This window comes from Ambystoma mexicanum, chromosome 7q (genome assembly GCF_040938575.1).
Source record: "Ambystoma mexicanum isolate Mex_15411 chromosome 7q, UKY_AmexF1_1, whole genome shotgun sequence".
NCBI lineage: Eukaryota > Metazoa > Chordata > Amphibia > Caudata > Ambystomatidae > Ambystoma > Ambystoma mexicanum.
The window spans coordinates 370,678,572-370,698,705 of NC_090941.1; positions in this window are offsets into that span (position 1 = coordinate 370,678,572).

Consider the following 20,134-nt stretch of genomic DNA (forward strand, 5'->3'; position numbering starts at 1 on the left):
TAGTAGCCGTGCAGGCCATGAGCCCATGGAGGTGTTTTATTTTCGCAACATTCACCCAGGTGGCTGTTGGTGAGCATCCTGTCCTCGGACCTCCTGGGTGGCCTCACCCACCCCCCCTGGCCGCCACATGGCCATTTTTGATTTTTGCTTTTTGATTTTTGAGGTGCAGTGTGTTGCCTTGTGTGGCTCCCGTGGGCTTCCACTGTGTTCCGTTGGGCACATGCAGGCTTGTCCTGAGTTTGGGTTAGATGCTTGGGTTTGTGAGACACACACCCCTCCTGCTTCCCGTTTCCATCGGCTTGCAAAGGGTGTGCCCAAGTGACAATGAATTACACAGTGACGTTGGACTCCCATGAGCTATGTGGCCAGTCTGTAGTCAATACTGTGTATACATTCCTAGTGCATATTGTAGTAGTATTGTACACTGCATGGTGTATTGATGTGTGCTTGTGCTTCCATGTCTCCCTCCTAATTTGCAGGGTCAGTCCTCATGTCTTCACAAGCCCGTCTACTTTGGAGATGGAGTTCATGTTGTTAGCAGTGCACTCGCAGATGTGGCTGGCACCGACACTGTACAGTAAGAGGTGGTCGATGTGCTGGCATCATCAGGTTGTAGGTCAACGTATCCTTTAGTATTTGGTCATGTTTGTTGTTATTTATACATGTATGTGGGCATACTGTGTGTGGGCAGTGTCCATTTGGGACACTGTACTCTGTGGCACTTGTGTAATGTTTGGGGTATGAATTTGTTTGCTCTCACATTGCATGGCATGCCATGGTGGAGATGAGTGTGGGCCTGTTGGCAGGTGCCCCTCACTGCTGGGGGGTGGGGGTGCAGGGGGACATGGATGGGGGCGTGGGGGGGAGGTGTTGGGTGACATGGCACTGTTGTCATGTACTATCTTTGATGGTGGTAGTGATATTGGCATCATTGAAGTGTGTCTTTTGATGACACAGCATTGGTGGTGTTTGTGTAGGTAGGGTGGCACACAATGGTACAGTTCCAGTTGTACAGTCTCAGGCTGGTATGGTTGTGACAGGTGACTCTCCATTGAGGCATCATCTTTGTCAGAATGAGTCATCATTGATTGTCAGCTGGTATGTGCCAGGGCTGTGCCCACTCCACAGGGGTGTGATTTTATGTGAAGTAATCAGCCACCAGCTGCGTGCGGGCTGCCTCCCCCCGTGCCCTTTCCCCTCTCATGCGCAGCGGGCGTGCATGTGGTTGGGGATGTGGGGGCACCACCATGTCCACGGCCAGGCCCCGGCGTGTTGCAACGTTGTGCAGGACACATGCTGCCACTATGATCCTGCACACTACTGGGGGAGCGTATAACAGCTGCCCGCCAGAACGGTCAAGGGAGCGAAAGCGTGACTTGAGCACTCCGAATGTGCGCTCCACTATGCCCCGGGTTGCAATGTGGGCTGTGTTGTATCTTACCTGGGGTGGCGTGGTGGGGTTCCGAATTGGCGTCATCATGTGGGTGCTGAGAGGGTAGGCAGTGTCCCCTGGGGAGGTGGTGATGGGTATCATTAGTGGGGTTGTGACATTACTCTGAGCCATGTATCGCCATGTATCGCCATGCCGCCCAGCCTCTATGTCCCGGTTTAGGGTAGACATTCTGTAGATGAAGCTGTTGTGGGTTGAGCCTGGATAGTTTGCATATACTGAGGTGATGATTCCCTTGGCATCACATACTAGCTGGACGTTGATGGAATGCCAGTGCTTGCGGTTTCTGTAGATGTGCTCAGTTGCCCTGGGGAGACGTAGAGCCACATGGGTGCAATCAATGGCGCCTAGCACTTTGGGGAATTGTGCCACCCTGTAGTATTCCTGTGCGACAGCATGCCTTTCTGCAGGTGTTCTGGGCAGGTATATGTGCCTGCGGACTGATGGGCGTGCAGTGATGATGGCCAAGACCTGGTGTAGGCAGCGTGACTGGGTGGCCTGTGACACCCCCCCACTATGGCACTTGTCCGCTAAAATGATCCAGTGGCCAAGAAGTGCAGTACATTGAGGACCTTCTCCAGGGGGCTGAGGGCTTGGGAGCAAAGGGTGGGTGATGTGAGGTCATCCTCCCACTCACTGACCAGGTCGAGTATAATGTGAGGTGGAAACCTGTACCTCCCATACACCTGGTCATCAGGCATCCCAAAAAGGCTGGTTCTGGGTCTGAATATTCTGGCCCGGTGTTAAGAAGAATTCTCTGTTTAGGCTGAATTTCCTAACCTAGTGAGTCCCCCAGCAGCTTTGCTGAATTTGTGGGGTTTATTTTTTTCTCCTGCCAAGAGTGAGACTCTTTTACCCTCACTCTTGGACATGACTTGAGAGTGTTTCTGTGACTTGCTATGTGCTTATGGGCTAGGGGGTAATTTTCCCCATAGGCCATCATTGGTTTTTGAATGTGTGTTACACAGCACCCTCAGTGCAGTAGCACAGGGGTGTCTTAGAGACCCCCAAACATAGACTCCACACCCTGGGACTGACTACTGTCTCCCTGGGTCAGTAAAGTTACCATTGACTTTACTAGTCTTAACTTAGGAACTTAGCCAGTACAAACCATTTTACTGTGGAAGTACTGGTAGGGGCAATTAGATTGCCCCTGGGTCTGTTGTCGAGGGGGTACTGTCCCGTCCCCCCTCGCCGAGTTCTGGCTGGTGGCAGTGGATACCACGGAAATATTCCACCGGAATATTTCCCAATGGGATTTCCCATTGGTTTTTGATGCACCACTTTTTGGTGCAATGTTAAAGATACAGCCGGTTTATTTAATTAATATAAATTCACCGGTTGGGATTTTTTGCCGGAACTCGCTGCCAAAATGGCGTCTAGGTTCACTTCAGTAACCCTGAACCCGAGTCGAGCCTTTGTTCCACTTTTGGCGGGCTTCTGCACAGAAGCCCTCCAAAGTGGTGCCATTCTGTCTGGGTACCACAGGGGGTGTGGGAGGGGGTTTAGGCACCCTGGACCGAGTTGCCTTGCCAACTCAGGTCGTACTCTAGTGTGATTGGCCCGAGTGGTGAGCCACCCCGCTCACCACTTAGCATGTTTGGGTGACAGCTAGGCTGTATGAATGGGGGTTTGCTGCATAAAAGCAGGGTTTTTGGGACTGGTTCTTCAGAAGTCGCCACAGGACCTAAGAAGCCGAAGAGGGAGAATCCGAGCCGACCTGCCAAGACGACACCACCGGTGAAGCCCTCCAGAATCGTCTCACCACTTTTCCTGACGACAGAGGAGATCTCCCGCCGGAGAGTCTTCTTCCCTTAACTGGTGGGGACAACCAGTTGCTGCCTTCTTTTCGCCGTCCCGAAGCATCTAGTGGCCGCCTTGCCTGTGCCAAGCACCCCGGCAACCGGGATACCATTTTTTACCTCAACCGCGAAAGAGGGGTAAAAATCCTTTGTGACCGGAGAACTCCACGGCTGGCCTCATCCCTGGTAGTGCAACGACCTGCAGCCTTCCTCCCCGACGAGATCGCCTCTTCCTCGGGACGACGCCGCGACTTGCACCCACTACCAGAAACGACTACCACCGCTGGAGGATCCTTTCCACTTTTAAAGGTACTGTGTTCCGCACGGCCTCCCTTGCCACCGATTGTACGGGGTAGATTTAGCCCTCGGCTCTCGAACCTGGGTAGGTCTGGGACGCCCTAACTAAACTTTTCAGAACCATAGTAAAACCGTTTTCTACTCACCTGCAAAGACTTGTGACATTGTGTGATCTTGGGCACATTTTCGCCTGGCTCCCTCTAACGCGGGCCCGGTACTAATTCCCCTTGTTCCACTATTGACTGTCTTTGCTAACCTTATGTGAAAAGTGTTTTACCTTACTGCTCTCTTTATTTTTGCCTTTTCCCTCCCTTTTGGTAATACTTGTTGGAGTACCATCTAACGTTAAGCGCTCACCTCTGGTTGGAAATAAGTGGTGTTAACTTAGAATTGTCCAACAAATGCTTAGGGATGTACATATGAGTAATAGTAACTGTGTTTGACTTTCTTATCGTTTCTAATGTGCTAGTGTAATTTATGAGTGTACCTTTAATAAATAAGTTTATACTTTTACACCTAGCTCTGGTCAGTGTTTGCTTGTACTACTGTGCCTCTGTACCTAATATGTATCCTCTGTATACTGCCTAACTCTTCTTGAGGGAAGTCTGACTGCTCAGCCACAGCTACCACAGTTCATCTGTGTGGTACAGACTGCTACCAAGTGGGTTTACTTCCAACACCTGTAGACTTAAATCTTTTGCAGTGGTCCCAGAGGGAACTGCACAGGTTTCTGCCTAACACTGGTGTACAGCGGTGGGATCTGTATTGAGTATACGCTTTAGAGTACTTTTGAGATACCTTAGTGCAACTAACCACAAAGCTTAAGCACAAGAAAGAACAAGTCATTTTTAACCTGTCTACTATGGAAAGTTATAGTCAAGAGTCCCTTGCTACAAAAACTGCTGATTGTCTAAGACTTCTCTGTAAGCATAAGAATCTCATGACTAAAGGAAAGAAAATAGAGCTAATAGAAAGGTTGTTAGAAAACCAAAGTCTGGAGGATGGTCCAGAGGAACCTATCACTCCAGCAAATGTAGAAAGCAGCAATGATCTTGATATGGAACAAAGTATTGATGATCTTGGGTCAGAACCAGAAGAGGAAGATGAAACTGTTGTAGATAGTCCCTCTAGGCCTCTGTCTGCTCTACCAGCTGTACCTACTGGACCGTTGCCAGGTCCCACATTTAACCCTCAATAATTTGAACTAGAGAAAATGAAACTTGAATTAGAGTACAAGAAACTAAATGCTCAAACTGACAAAGAACTAAGGCTAAGGGAAATGGAGCTGAAGTATGAGCTAGAAATGAAGAAATTGTCTGTTGAGAATGCTTCTCTCTCTGGCTCCTCTAGAAGTTCCAGTCCTAAAAGACCCCGGATGCCTAAGGAATTGATTGGTATGTATGAGCCTAAGTTGGATGTGTTGGATTGGTTGTCTATGTTTGAGTATAATCATGGGCTCCAGAACATCACAGGTAATGAGTTACTCACCTGGTTGTTCTCTAGGCTTCCCCCTGTTGCAACTGATGTGGTAATGGAGTTGGGGGAGGAGGATAGGAAAGAGTATGAATGTGTGAAACTAGCTTTGATAGCTAGGTTTGGGAAGACCCCTTCCCAGTATCTTAAGAGGTTTAGGAGCCTCAAAAAGCATGATGGTACCCCTTGGGCTACCTGGGTGTGTGAAGGGTTGAAAAACTTAGAGGGATGGATTAAGGGTTACAAGGTGAACACTTATGAAGGAATGAGAAACCTTGTAATGATGGAGTCAATTTATGATGCCTGCTCTCCTGAGCTCAGACAGCACTTGGCTGATTCACAGGAATTAGATCCTAGGAAACTAGCTAAGGCTGCTGACTTGTGGGTTGCCAACAGGGCTACTCACAAGGATTCTGGGGTAACTCAGAAGAAGGATGAGGGAAGACAGCCTAAGAAAGACTCCAAAGAGAATTCTAATAATCCTTATTCCAAAGAGGGCCCCAAACAAAACCATAAGGGTAAGCCACCTGGGAAACCACAGCAGAGTAGTATACCTTCTGGTGCTAAACGAGAAGGAGGTCAGAACAAGCCTTCATTCCGAAGGATCCTGAAACAAGGTGGGCAACAATCGAAAGAGAATGCTTTGCTATTGTGTGGGCAGTGAAGAAGTTTAGGCCATACTTGTATGGTTCTACTTTTGTCATTCAGACTGACCACCAACCCTTGAGATGGTTAATGCAAATGAAAGGGGAAAATCCAAAACTATTGAGATGGTCAACCTGCCTCCAAGGGTTTGATTTCACCATTGAGCACAGGTCAGGGTGTCACCATCAAAATGCTGATGGACTCTCTAGGATGTATGTCATCGACTAGAGGTATGAGGTTCATCCAGGAGTGGATTAAATCCTCCTGTCCCTTAGTCTGGGGGGGGCGAGTGTTAGGAAGAATTCTCTGTCTAGGCTGAATTTCCTAACCTAGTGAGTCCCCCAGCAGCTTTGCTGGATTTGTGGGGTTTATTTTTTTCTCCTGCCAAGAGTGAGACTCTTTTACCTTCACTCTTGGACATGACTTGAGAGTGTTTCTGTGACTTGCTATGTGCTTATGAGCTAGGGGGTAATTTTCCCCATAGGCCATCATTGGTTTTTGAATGTGTGTTACACAGCATCCTCAGTGCAGTAGCACAGGGGTGTCTTAGAGACCCCCAAACATAGACTCCACACCCTGGGACGGACTACTGTCTCCCTGGGTCAGTAAAGTTACCATTGACTTTACTAGTCTTAATTTAGGAACTTAACCAGTACAAACCATCTTACTGTGGAAGTACTGGTAGGGGCAATTAGATTGCCCCTGGGTCTGTTGTCGAGGGGGTACTGTCCCGTCCCCCCTCGCCGAGTTCTGGCTGGTGGCAGTGGATACCACGGAAATATTCCACCGGAATATTTCCCAATGGGATTTCCCATTGGTTTTTGATGCACCACTTTTTGGTGCAATGTTAAAGATACCGCCGGTTTATTTAATTAATATAAATTCACCGGTTGGGATTTTTTGCCGGAACTCGCCGCCAAAATGGCGTCTAGGTTCACTTCAGTAACCCTGAACCCGAGTCGAGCCTTTGTTCCACTTTTGGCGGGCTTCTGCACAGAAGCCCTCCAAAGTGGTGCCATTCTGTCTGGGTACCACAGGGGGTGTAGGAGGGGGTTTAGGCACCCTGGACCGAGTTGCCTTGCCAACTCAGGTCGCACTCTAGTGTGATTGGCCCAAGTGGTGAGCCACCCCGCTCACCACTTAGCATGTTTGAGTGACAGCTAGGCTGTATGAATGGGTGTTTGCTGCATAAAAGCAGGGTTTTTGGGACTGGTTCTTCAGAAGTCGCCACAGGACCTAAGAAGCCGAAGAGGGAGAAGCCGAGCCGACCAGCCAAGACGACACCACCGGTGAAGCCCTCCAGAATCGTCTCACCACTTTTCCCGACAACAGAGGAGATCTCCCGCCGGAGAGTCTTCTTCCCTTAACTGGTGGGGACAACCAGTTGCTGCCTTCTTTTCGCCGTCCCGAAGCATCTAGTGGCCGCCTTGCCTGTGCCAAGCATCCCGGCAACCGGGATACCATTTTTTACCTCAACCGCGAAAGAGGGGTAAAAATCCTTTGTGACCGGAGAACTCCACGGCTGGCCTCATCCCTGGTAGTGCAACGACCTGCAGCCTTCCTCCCCGACGAGATCGCCTCTTCCTCTGGACGATGCCGCGACTTGCACCCACTACCAGGAACGACTACCACCGCTGGAGGATCCTTTCCACTTTTAAAGGTACTGTGTTCCGCCCAGCCTCCCTTGCCACCGATTGTACGGGGTAGATTTAGCCCTCGGCTCTCGAACCTGGGTAGGTCTGGGACACCCTAACTAAACTTTTCAGAACCATAGTAAAACCGTTTACTACTCACCTGCAAAGACTTGTGACATTGTGTGATCTTGGGCACATTTTCGCCTGGCTCCCTCTAACGCGGGCCCCGAACTAATTCCCCTTGTTCCACTATTGACTGTCTTTGCTAACCTTATGTGAAAAGTGTTTTACCTTACTGCTCTCTTTATTTTTGCCTTTTCCCTCCCTTTTGGTAATACTTGTTGGAGTACCATCTAACGTTAAGCGCTCACCTCTGGTTGGAAATAAGTGGTGTTAACTTAGAATTGTCCAACAAATGCTTAGGGATGTACATATGAGTAATAGTAACTGTGTTTGACTTTCTTATCTTTTCTAATGTGCTAGTGTAATTTATGAGTGTACCTTTCAATAAATAAGTTTATACTTTTACACCTAGCTTTGGTCAGTGTTTGCTTGTACTACTGTGCCTCTGTACCTAATATGTATCCTCTGTATACTGCCTAACTCTTCTTGAGGGAAGACTGACTGCTCAGCCACAGCTACCACAGTGAATCTGTGTGGTACAGACTGCTACCAAGTGGGTTTACTGCCAACACCTGTAGACTTAAATCTTTTGCAGTGGTCCCAGAGGGAACTGCACAGGTTTCTGCCTAACACCCGGACTATCCTCCTCCTCCTGCGATATCCCACGGCCACTGTTGCTAGGAACGGTATATTCATCCTGGCGTCTGAGCTTGTTTGTTGTTTGCGCGCACTTTTATGCTGTGCGGGTCAACGTACGCCTGCTTCCTGCTGGCGTACGTGCTTTCGGATTGGTCACGTTCGATTCCATGAATACGTGTTGTAGGCGAGTGTGTAGGACTTCCCGCGCACCCCTGAAATACACGCACGCAGCCCAATCGCGTGTGAAACCACCCGCGAGCCCCTGGAATACACGCGCCCAGGCCAATCGCGTGAGAAACCACCCGCAAGCCCCTGGAATAAACGCGCCCAGGCCAATCGCGTGAGAAACCACCCGTGGGCCCCTGAAATACACGCGCCCAGGCCAATCGCGTGTGGATCTTCCCGCGCACCCCTGAATTACACGCACGCAGCCCAATCGCGTGTGAAACCACCCGCGAGCCCCTGGGATACACGCGGCCGGCCATTCGCGTGTGGAACATCCCACGCACCCCTGGAATACACGCACGCAGCCCAATCGCGTGTGAAACCACCCGCGAGCCCCTGGAATACACGCGCCCAGGCCAATCGCGTGAGAAACCACCCACGAGCCCCTGGAATACACGCGCCCAGGCCAATCGCGTGAGAAACCACCCGCGGGCCCCTGAAATACACGCGCCCAGGCCAATCACGTGTGGATCTTCCTGCGCACCCCTGAATTACACGCACGCAGCCCAATCGCGTGTGAAACCACCCGCGAGCCCCTGGAATACACGCGCCCAGGCTAATCGCGTGTGGAACTTCCCGCGCACCCCTGGAATACATGCACGCAGCCCAATCGCGTGTGAAACCACCCGCGAGCCCCTGGAATACACGCGCCCAGGCCAATCGCGTGGGAAACCACCCACGAGCCCCTGGAATACACGCGCCCAGGCCAATCACGTGAGAAACCTCCCGCGGGCCCCTGAAATACATGCGCCCAGGCCAATCGCGTGTGGATCTTCCCGCGCACCCCTGAATTACACGCACGCAGCCCAATCGCGTGTGAAACCACCCGCGCACCCCTGAAATACACGCACGCAGCCCAATCGCGTGCGAAACCACCCGCGAGCCCCTGAAATACACGCGCCCAGGCCAATCGCGTGTGGAATTTCCCACGCACCCCTGAATTACACGCACGCAGCCCAATCGCGTGTGAAACCACCCGCGAGCCCCTGGAATATACGCGGCCAGGCCATTCGCGTGTGGAACATCCCGCGCACCCCTGGAATACACGCACGCAGCCCAATCGCGTGTGAAACCACCCGCGAGCCCCTGGGATACACGCGCCCAGGCCAATCGCGTGAGAAACCACCCACGAGCCCCTGGAATAAACGCGCCCAGGCCAATCGCGTGAGAAACCACCCGCGGGCCCCTGAAATACACGCGCCCAGGCCAATCGCGTGTGGATCTTCCCGCGCACCCCTGAATTACACGCACGCAGCCCAATCACGTGTGAAACCACCCGCGAGCCCCTGGGATACACGCGGCCAGGCCATTCGCGTGTGGAACATCCCGCGCACCCCTGGAATACACGCACGCAGCCCAATCGTGTGTGAAACCACCCGCGAGCCCCTGGAATACACGCGCCCAGGCCAATCGCGTGAGAAACCACCCACGAGCCCCTGGAATACACGCGCCCAGGCCAATCGCGTGAGAAACCACCCACGGGCCCCTGAAATACACGCGCCCGGGCCAATCACGTGTGGATCTTCCCGCGCACCCCTGAATTACACGCACGCAGCCCAATCGCGTGTGAAACCACCCGCGAGCCCCTGGAATACACGCTCCCAGGCCAATCGCGTGTGGAACTTCCCGCGCACCCCTGGAATACATGCACGCAGCCCAATCGCGTGTGAAACCACCCGCGAGCCCCTGGAATACACGCGCCCAGGCCAATCGCGTGAGAAACCACCCGCGAGCCCCTGGAATACACGCGCCCAGGCCAATCACGTGAGAAACCTCCCGCGGGCCCCTGAAATACATGCGCCCAGGCCAATCGCGTGTGGATCTTCCCGCGCACCCCTGAATTACACGCACGCAGCCCAATCGCGTGTGAAACCACCCGCGCACCCCTGAAATACACGCACGCAGCCCAATCGCGTGTGAAACCACCCGCGAGCCCCTGGAATACACGCGCCCAGGCCAATCGCGTGTGGAACTTCCCGCGCACCCCTGAATTACACGCACGCAGCCCAATCGCGTGTGAAACCACCCGCGAGCCCCTGGAATACACGCGTCCAGGCCAATCGCGTGTGGAACTTCCCGCGCACCCCTGGAATACACGCACGCAGCCCAATCGCGTGTGAAACCACCCGCGAGCCCCTGGAAGACACGCGCCCAGGCCAATCGCGTGTGGATCCTCCCGCGCACCCCTGAATTACACGCACGCAGCCCAATCGCGTGTGAAACCACCCGCACACCCCTGAAATACACGCACGCAGCCCAATCGCGTGTGAAACCACCCGCAAGCCCCTGGAATACATGCGCCCAGGCCAATCGCGTGTGGAACTTCCCACGCACCCCTGAATTACACGCACGCAGCCCAATCGCGTGTGAAACCACCCGCAAGCCCCTGGAATACACGCGCCCAGGCCAATCGCGTGTGGATCTTCCCGCGCACCCCTGAATTACACGCACGCAGCCCAATCGCATGTGAATCCACCCGCGCACCCCTGAAATTCACGCACGCAGCCCAATCGCGTGTGAAACCACCCGCGAGCCCCTGGAATACACGCGCCCAGGCCAATCGCGTGTGGAACTTCCCGCGCACCCCTGGAATACACGCACGCAGCCCAATCGCGTGTGAAACCACCCGCGAGCCCCTGGAATACACGCGCCCAGGCCAATCGCGTGAGAAACCACCCGCGGGCCCCTGGAATACACACGCCCAGGCCAATCGCGTGTGGATCTTCCCGCGCACCCCTGAATTACACGCACGCAGCCCAATCGCGTGTGAAACCACCTGCGCACCCCTGAAATACACGCACACGCTCCCCCAGGTCGCGTGAGTTACTTCTCGCACTGGTACAGGGTTGGCGCAGCCCTTTGCGATGGTTTTGCGATCTTGATGGCTTTTCCTTGCGCGAGGGCGTTCTTGGGGGCGTAACTGGCGCTGCTGCAGGATCGCTGCGATACTCTGCGCCACGGCTTGTTTTGGAGGATTATTCCATGAATACGATGTGCGCTGAAATGGATTTTATCGCATGCGGCTGGCGCAGACATTCGCACGGGAACACTCTGCGCCAGCCGCGTGCGATACTTTTGACTGTATTTCCATGAATCGGCCTGCTAGTGTTGCTGGGCAATGCCAGATTAGTCTGCTCACGTGAACAGAGACCTTTTAGCTCTCCTGGGCACTTATAGGCTGTTGGAACCAACACCCTCTTTCCTTGAACTTACAAACGGCCAAATGGCATGTACTACGCTTGAGAATTGCATTGAAGCAGCTATTTGGTAAGTCTGCGCATTTAACATTTTTGCAGATCCAACCAGTCTACACAGTAGTAAAGTCAATCTAACTTTAATAAGTGAAAGTTGTTGCGCCATAATACAATAGTGTTCGTAGTACGGCATGAAACACACTACAATTCTGGTGTTTTCCTTTTTTACAGTTAACTAGAGACAATTATCTGCGAACGTATGACATGGAACTTTTTCCTCTTTGACTTTTTTCGGCTGGCAACCTACCAATAAAAATGGGCAGGTGAACATTTGAATTTTGTCAATACGAATTTGAGACTAAACATTAGTGATTCTTTGAGTCTAAAAATAACAGGCATAACATTAGCAGTACGCTCTATTTGCAGATTCTACGTACTATTGAATATTGCATAAAGATTGAGTACCAATACACAACAATATTTTGCGCGGGACTTTGCGCACTACCGGCACTCTATTTACATACGTTGCAGATGTATTCTTTAAATAATATTGTTGGACTGCTTACTGACTCTAAATATTTTTTCTTTTTGTTTTCTCTTCTCCTATCCCCGCTCCCCTCCCGTCCTCTCTTGATTTATGTTTTCTGTTTTTTTGGTTTTTTTTTTTTGCACGAATACCTATGTTTAAACAATTTTATTGTTTGCTTTGTTGGTTTCACTTCTACAATTTTTTAGTTTTGGATTACTTGACATAGCCAATTATAGATTATAAACGCTCTGAGGACAGCCCGGTTAGGGTTGAAAACACTTGTTGGCGTTGTCTTTTTATGACATTTTGGCATTGTTTTTGACGATATGTTGGACTATGGTTGTTTTTGTTGATTTACAGCACAAAAGTGTCCTTTATGTTGCAAACCTTATATTGTGGATACATTATTATCTACGGTGTATATAGATCTTTCTGAATGCCAAGAGTCGCAATTTATACACTTTATGTATACAACTTATGTTCTGATAAAATTGCATAATAACAAAAAACTTATAATCTTAAAAGTGGCTCTGGCGCAATTTTTCTATACCAATTATTGGAATTGGGTTTATTTCATTAGCTGTTCGATACAGGCTTATTTCAAATACCTCCTGTGTAACATGTAACTTTGTGAGTAGCGCAAACAGTGACAGACTGGCAGGCTTCTGATACACTTTGTTTTGGAGGGTTTTTTGAGAAATGACCCTTCTAACCTTCACTGCTGCTGCACACCTCACAATCTTCAAATATCTTGGGTTATATATTGAGATCTTGCTCATTTGTTGAGTTGAGCGCACGTCCAAATTTTAGGATAATTTCTCATACACTCTTACATTCAAAGGATATTTGGTTACTTTTAAATTTGTTTAAAGATGAGCTGGTGGCAGCAGTTACATTTTAGCAATTGTTGCCATATTTTTGGTTAGCTCTCTCACATTTACTGTGTTTGGCTGATAACTGTGGCTAGTGTCCAAACATGACAGTGGCACAAACTTTTCTGCTTATACTTTGTCCATTGTGTTCTTTGGCCTTCTTCCTGTCTTCCCATGTCAGGAATTTCCTTTTATAGGCATGCATTTGCCTGGGAAAGCAGTGTTTTTTGTAGGATAGTGCATGCCATGTGTGTTGAAACCCAAAACTGGGTTGAGATTGGCTGGCCTCAATCCACACACTAGTTTTGGTGTGTCTGGAGCCTGTACATGAGTTTGCCCCACCGTGGTCCCTGATTGGACCACTGCTGGTGCATGGTGTGGGGCAGATCTTTCTAATGGAATGCTGAGTTTCTGCACTCACCTGAATCTATGATAAGAAGAGGTGTCCTGCAGACATTTCATTAGATTAGAAGAGAATCTCAGAAGACCATTGCTGTTGCTTTGACCATTTAGACAGGTGGGACTGTGGTTATGAGCATCTGTGAAGTGCAGTACTGGTTTACTAACATTTGGTATGGGGACAACACGGGGGTGACATCGGTTACTAACATTTAGTATAAGGGGAATTGTGTGGGCTACATTTATAGGGGCACAGACTCCGGGTGCGTAGTGCACTGCAGGCACATGAACACCACTGACTGATCATTGCCAGTTTCAGAAAATAATGCAAAATTGAAAGCTGACCAGCATAATGTGCAGTGGAAAACCACAATGGCCCTTGGCAATAAATGTTCATTGTGTGGAGCAGAGAGGAAGGAGTTGCAACATTATTGAGAGGCTGTGGTACGCAGAATACTGTCCAAACTTCATTTGAGCCAGGGGCTGGAAAGTTACGCAAGCAGAATCAGGGGGGGGGGCAGGAATGAGTGCTGGAAAGTTCTGGCATGTGGTGTGACAGGTGATAGATGATGCCACAGTGGCTGGAAAAAGTTAAGGCAACATACGAAAACATAGGCTGAGTGGTGGTTTTCATTGAAAGGTCTGAAAGAGGGAGAAAGAAGAATGTATGTTTTTTTCTTTCAAGCTTTCCGGGTGAGAGAGAGGTGCTGCTTCTGGTCTGCGAACTTCTCCGGCCAATGCAGAACATATGTAGTATAAATCCTCACACTTCACTTTCTGCCACCGTTTTTTGTGTGCCTATTTATGGCTTCTACTTGCTGCAATAAAATGATTGTAATTGTATGGGTTGATGTGTGGATGTCAAATGTTCTATATTATAGAGGGAGGGAAAATGGTTTACCCACATAGTGTCACAAAAGCTGTTTCTAGGCTATATGGCTCGTGATAATAACTTGGGACTAATGATACAATTTCCCAAATCTTCCTAGAATCTTGTACTGCAGCGGAGGCAGTTAAGTTGGACCATGCCTGATTGTCTAATTCTATCTCTCCAGCAATGATCGTCCTTTTGTGTATACTCCAAACCTGTTTTATCTCATTTCTGGCCATGTCTGGATTTTTAACTAATGTGACACAGTTACTCCTGGGTTGTGTGCATTCAGTAATAAACCATCTATTTAGTTTGAAATGGCTGAGGTCTTTAGAATATGGGAAAAAATATAGGTTCCGCATAAACGTATGAAAAATTAACAGTACTTGTGTATCATTTGGTTCTAATTCTGTCAAAGCTACCAAATGGCAAATATTTTGGGTTATCAAGGTATCAGTGATTATTTCATCGATTAACTAATACATTTTGAACTCTACACTTGGAAGATGAGGTGGCCATAGCTAGTTGTGGGTGGAGTTTGTGAAAAGGAACCAATTAAGTAATATAACAATAGGATGGCAGTAGCTGAGTATTGTTTACCCTACTTTGAAATCAATTATGGAAGACCATTTTGTCCCGGACATGCAAAAATAATCAATGTCTTAAGAGACTCCTTCCAACTTCATACCTCTAATACCATTGATCTTGATGGGTGGGAACACATTTCCATGAAAGTGTTGATTGATGATAATACTACCATTAATATAATAACCATCTATCAGCCTCCATCTAATATGTCACTATTTGAAGAGAAATTACTTACCTTGCTTAGGGACTTTAGAAAGACTACTGCTCACAGTATGCTCTTAGGAGATTTTAACTTATGGGTATGACGATCAAACTGACTCCATTGCAACATCCCTCACCATCTCGCTCAAAGCAATAGGGGATCATCAATTTAGAAAGCACCCTACTCATGAGAAAGGGCATACCCTGGACTGGGTTCTTACCATAACCTCCAGACTTCCTCCATGAATATTATCCCATGCCCATGGTCCGATTACCATCTCATATTTTTTTTTACCTTCTACTCCTGGTTCCATATACCAAGGTCTATACGCAGCCACGATCAGAGATTAAAACAAGAGATCCCAAAAGACGTTCCAGTCTAACCTTCTCTAACTTCCTTTCTCATTTACTCTTATCACCTAGTGATTTTACTGATACCAATCTATTGGTACAGGAATGTACCAACCTGACAACTTTAGCTATAGATAAACTATCACCAATCACCAAGAGACTCAAAGTATAAGTTGCAGGGAGTTCTTGGTTTTCCACTAACATCTTAGCACATAGAAAATTGAAAAGATCCACTGAAAGACAATGAAGGAATACCCCTGCCCCTCCTCCCGTCGCCACCTATCATGTTGATTCCGCAAATTACAAAAAAACTATTATAGCAGCCAGAAATTAGAATTATGAACACACGATAATGGGAAATCTGCCAAGAAACAATTGTTTTCCATTTTACGAAAACTAGATGGCTGCACAAGCACAGTGAAAGAGCATTTTAGAGACACATGGTGTCAAATATTTCAAGACGGTTTCTCAGCTAAGATCAAGAAACACGAATCAATTATTGGTAATGACATGTCATCTGCAGTTGACAACACTAGTCATATACTCAAGGAGGAGGTCCTTATGACAAATCCAGGAATTCCTGTTCCAGAATTTAGTCTATGTCGCATGCAATAGATATACAAAACATTCAAAATAAAAGGAAGAAAAAGCCGTGAAACAAAGCGAAAATGAAAAGGTATGTAACAACCCAACTTTCATTTAGGTACCACATCAATTTTGTGAATTCTGTCAAAAATTATTGTGACAAGTTCCAACAAAGAAAGTGTTACAGAAATCCTAGTCCCTAGCATCAACTGGGACCAAATGTCTCTTTCCGCTAACGTGTAATACTCAACATTTTTCCCAACAAGTTGGATCTTGCATCCTCAACTCCTCTGCAATTCATGATTAATTGGTACAGGGATTCCAACAAATGTTTACAAAGCATGCAATGATAATCCCTGTGTTCCTTAGGTTTCCTAGCCTCCAGCACTTCCCTTGTCGGTAGGAGGTTCAAAATTAGCCTTAAAAATTAAGTGTGTTCTTTATCTGAAGGAACTTTCATCAACTATGGGAGGATTTTTCCTTGAGTTCTAGCATCCCTACAATGCTTCCCTTACAGTTTGTAGTCAGTTACTGCCTCTACAGTGTCAATCCAGTCCTGATCATAGAGAGCTTTTTTATTACATTTTCAGGATTATCTTCTAATGTTTTATTACTCCGGCCAATGCTATTTAGTATTCCAGTACATGTATTACTCCATTCTTCCAATGCGTGTTCACATTTTGCTTGGAGAGCCTGATTTAGAAGCGTCTCCATCAGTAGATGGTATAAAGCACTTTCTGTATAGAGACAAGGTCTTCCAGAGAGATAGAGAATATGGCAATGTTAACCTGAGTTCTTTCCTAATAATCACCACGGCATCGAGTTTGGTAAAGATAAAACTTATCTCCAAAAAGTACCTGCAATTAAGGACCAAGTTTTCCAATGCGACAATAGTGAGCTTCTGAACCTTATGTTAATATGGGACATACTTTCATCATGTAAAAGGTGAGTACTGGGATGAGTGAGAATTTACAATACCATTTTTTAATTATCTTTGCTTGTACAGACAGATATTTTGTCTTCCTTTTTAGCTCCTCTACCTGATGTGCATCCACTAAACTGTCATTTATTGAAATGCCCAAATAAGTCATTTGAGTTATCAAGGGTATTTTTGTACTATCAATAGATGAGGTACAACCTTTTAACTCCCCCCCCCCCGGGTTTCCTCCCGATTAAGACACTGGACTTGAGTGGATTTATCTTCAGACCATTTGCTGCTAAATATGTTGCCAGTGCATCAATTTGGAGCTGAAGTCCGATTGGAGTCTCGTCCATGATTATCATATCATCGGCATGTAGCAATCTGTTGACCGGTGTCCAGGCTATACTCGGAGGAAAACATCTGACATCTTTGAACGCCTCTTCTATGTCTACAGTATGCAGATTAAAGGTTGCTGGTGCTAAACGGCAATCTTGCTTCTAACCAATTGTAGTGGTGATTATATCCGTTAGATCTCCAGCATTGTTTAATCATATTCTCACCAAAGTAAATGTGTGAAGGCTATTTATGGCTTCCAATATGTCACAAGGGCACTACCACTTGCTTAATTGAAGCCACATGGTTTCACGGATAACCAAATCAAAAGCCTGTGATATGTCCACAGACACCAGGTATATTTTCTTACTGTTCTTTAGTGAAGTACTTATTTTCAACAGATTTATCAAGAACAGGTTCAGCGACGTATCAATGTCCTTCTTGAAGCCAGACTTCCAGGGTTCACAATGGTGTGTTTCTTTGCTCCAAGCAATCAATCGCTTCAAGATAAAGTCTGAAAAGGGTGATAGGTCTATAGTTTACAAGTTATGACCTATCGCCGTTTTTGAAGATTGGGACTTTTTGAAGTTTGGGACTATGACAGAGGTAGTCCACGAGGCAGGTATTTTTCTCCTGAGTTTAATTTGGTCAAACAAGTCAAACAGAAAGGATGCCCATTCCACTGGGTTCCTCTTCAGGATCATGTTAGTTAGACCATCGGGTTCTGTGGCTCTTGAATTGCTGGATTGTTTGATCATGTCCAGGATATCGTCTTACTTGTTTCAAAGGCCCGGGCACACAATGGCAGATAGTGTTTGTCTGTATAAAGTTCTGTGGGTTACAAAAAAGAGTGCTGAAGTGGATTTTCCATTCAACTGCAGAGATGGGATTTGTCAGCAGAGATTGTTTAGGAGCCTCCATCGAATTGAAAATTCTCCAAATTTCGCTAGAATTTTTAGAAGCAATTAGTTGTAACATGTATTCAGTGTCTTTCTGAATCATAGTATACTTGTGCAATCTTAAGCAATTTGTGTAATCTTTCTTACCTTTTTTAAGGTCACAAATGGTTTTTACAGAAGGAGTTGTTCTGCACGCTCTTTTCAGTCTATTCAGCACTTGTTTTCTTATAAACACTGCCCTATCAAATTTGTGTTAGTGTTGGAAGGTTTTTCTCTTGCCAAAATTATTTTTCTCCATGTATAAACACAGCTGATTCAGGTAGTCCCGGTCAGTTTTCAATGGAGACATATCGAGAGCCTCTGTTAAGGTATTTATGTTTCCTCTCGAGAGTCTCAACCTGTTTCTGCCTGGGTGTACGGCAAGATTTTCACTGTTCGAATGACATACATTTTGTTGGGGTCCTATGATCTGTAGTTGTAAGATGTTGTGATCACTCATTAATGTAGTTGTTATTACTAGATCCCTTACGTGCAGTCTAAGGTTATCAGAGACAAAGATGTAATCTAAAATCTGGCCTTCATTGCCCATCTTCCAGGTCACACTTGTTGGTGACTCTCCCATCATAAAGCCATTCAAAATCTCAATGTTTCTCATGCGTAAAGCCTTTTTCCACTCAGACCATGAAGGATTGCTTCATCAGAATTTGTAAAAGGATTTTCTATCAGAATCCATTCAGCAATGAAGCAGTGAATATTCAGATTTCCACATGAGATTATCTTTAAGTCATTTTTTTACAACTCTGGACTCATCAATCTCATTCAGAACTTGATTGATGAAGTTCTTGGCCAGCTCAGAGTTTGAATTTCAATAAAGATTGCAGATTAACCAACCTCCTGTGATGTTGCCATGTGAAGTTTTCATCTCAAGCAAGATAATTTGGATTAATGGGGAGACGTTCTTCATCCAGGTTACCTTAAAGCAACTGTGGATGTTTACTAGGCAAAGCAAGCCTGACATAGGTCGACCATTTTGTCCTTGGATGGCTGGGTTCAAGTAAGATGCAAATCCTTTGAGGACTGGGGTGCCTCTTAGCCAAGCTATATCCACCTTCTCAAATAGAAATTCCCCTTCACCAAACAGGTGTTTGAAACCCCTACTGTTCCAACAATCCAGGGGGAAGCCATTCAGAGTATTGTCCCCCTGTTCTGTTGGCATTAGGAATTAGATGGGCATGGTCCGCTAGCCACTCCCATCCACCTTCTTTATTCTCTGTATATTTGTCTTGATGGTGGTGTCCGATGATAGTTGTTTTGTTTTAGTTCCTCAGTAAATGACCTCTTATGATCGTTACCCAAAGGACTATGTGTTCTCTTCCTAAATGCATTTGGGCCTTTCGAGAATGGTCTTCCACATTCCTCTAATAGCTCTAATTCCTCGAATGTGTGTGGATTTATTACTTTTAGAGAGAAACCCATCCTGGTCAGTGATAGAGGTTTTCTATTCAGTAACTGTTGTTTTTCTTTTGGGACAAGGTGAATAACCACCTTATCTTTCCGTCGTTCTTCTGGAAAATCAACCAAGTCAAGGTCTTTGGAATGGATCGAGGTAAGCACAGGAACACTATGCAGGAGTCTCAGGATGTTCGCTCTATTGAGAATTAAATCATCTTTCATGTGCAGTATTCTCTCAAGTTCCACCTTTATTTTGGAATCCTTTGTGGAGCTTGCTTCTCGTTGCTCAGGGGCTGGGCGGAACAAACTCCTATCTATATTCATGTCATTTAGTGGCCCCCCTCTAATCCCCCAGGCAGTTTGTTTATTTAGGTTTCAACTTTCTGTTCAAGTGTCTTGAAGCTGTACTCCTACCTCTTAGGCCGGGAATCCCCCTCATGTACTGGGATTTGATTACCCATGTGCACCCGTGAAGAGACTTTTACCCTTTGAGAAGGCCTGTGAGGGGCTGGTCCTGATTGATTGTTAGAGTTATTATTGTTTCTGGGCTGCCATTGATCAGATACAGGTTCTTGTTCATTGTCTGTTGCTTCTGATGGCATTTTCCTCACATGATGACTCGATCTCAGTATGGCTGGGCATTCTACCAA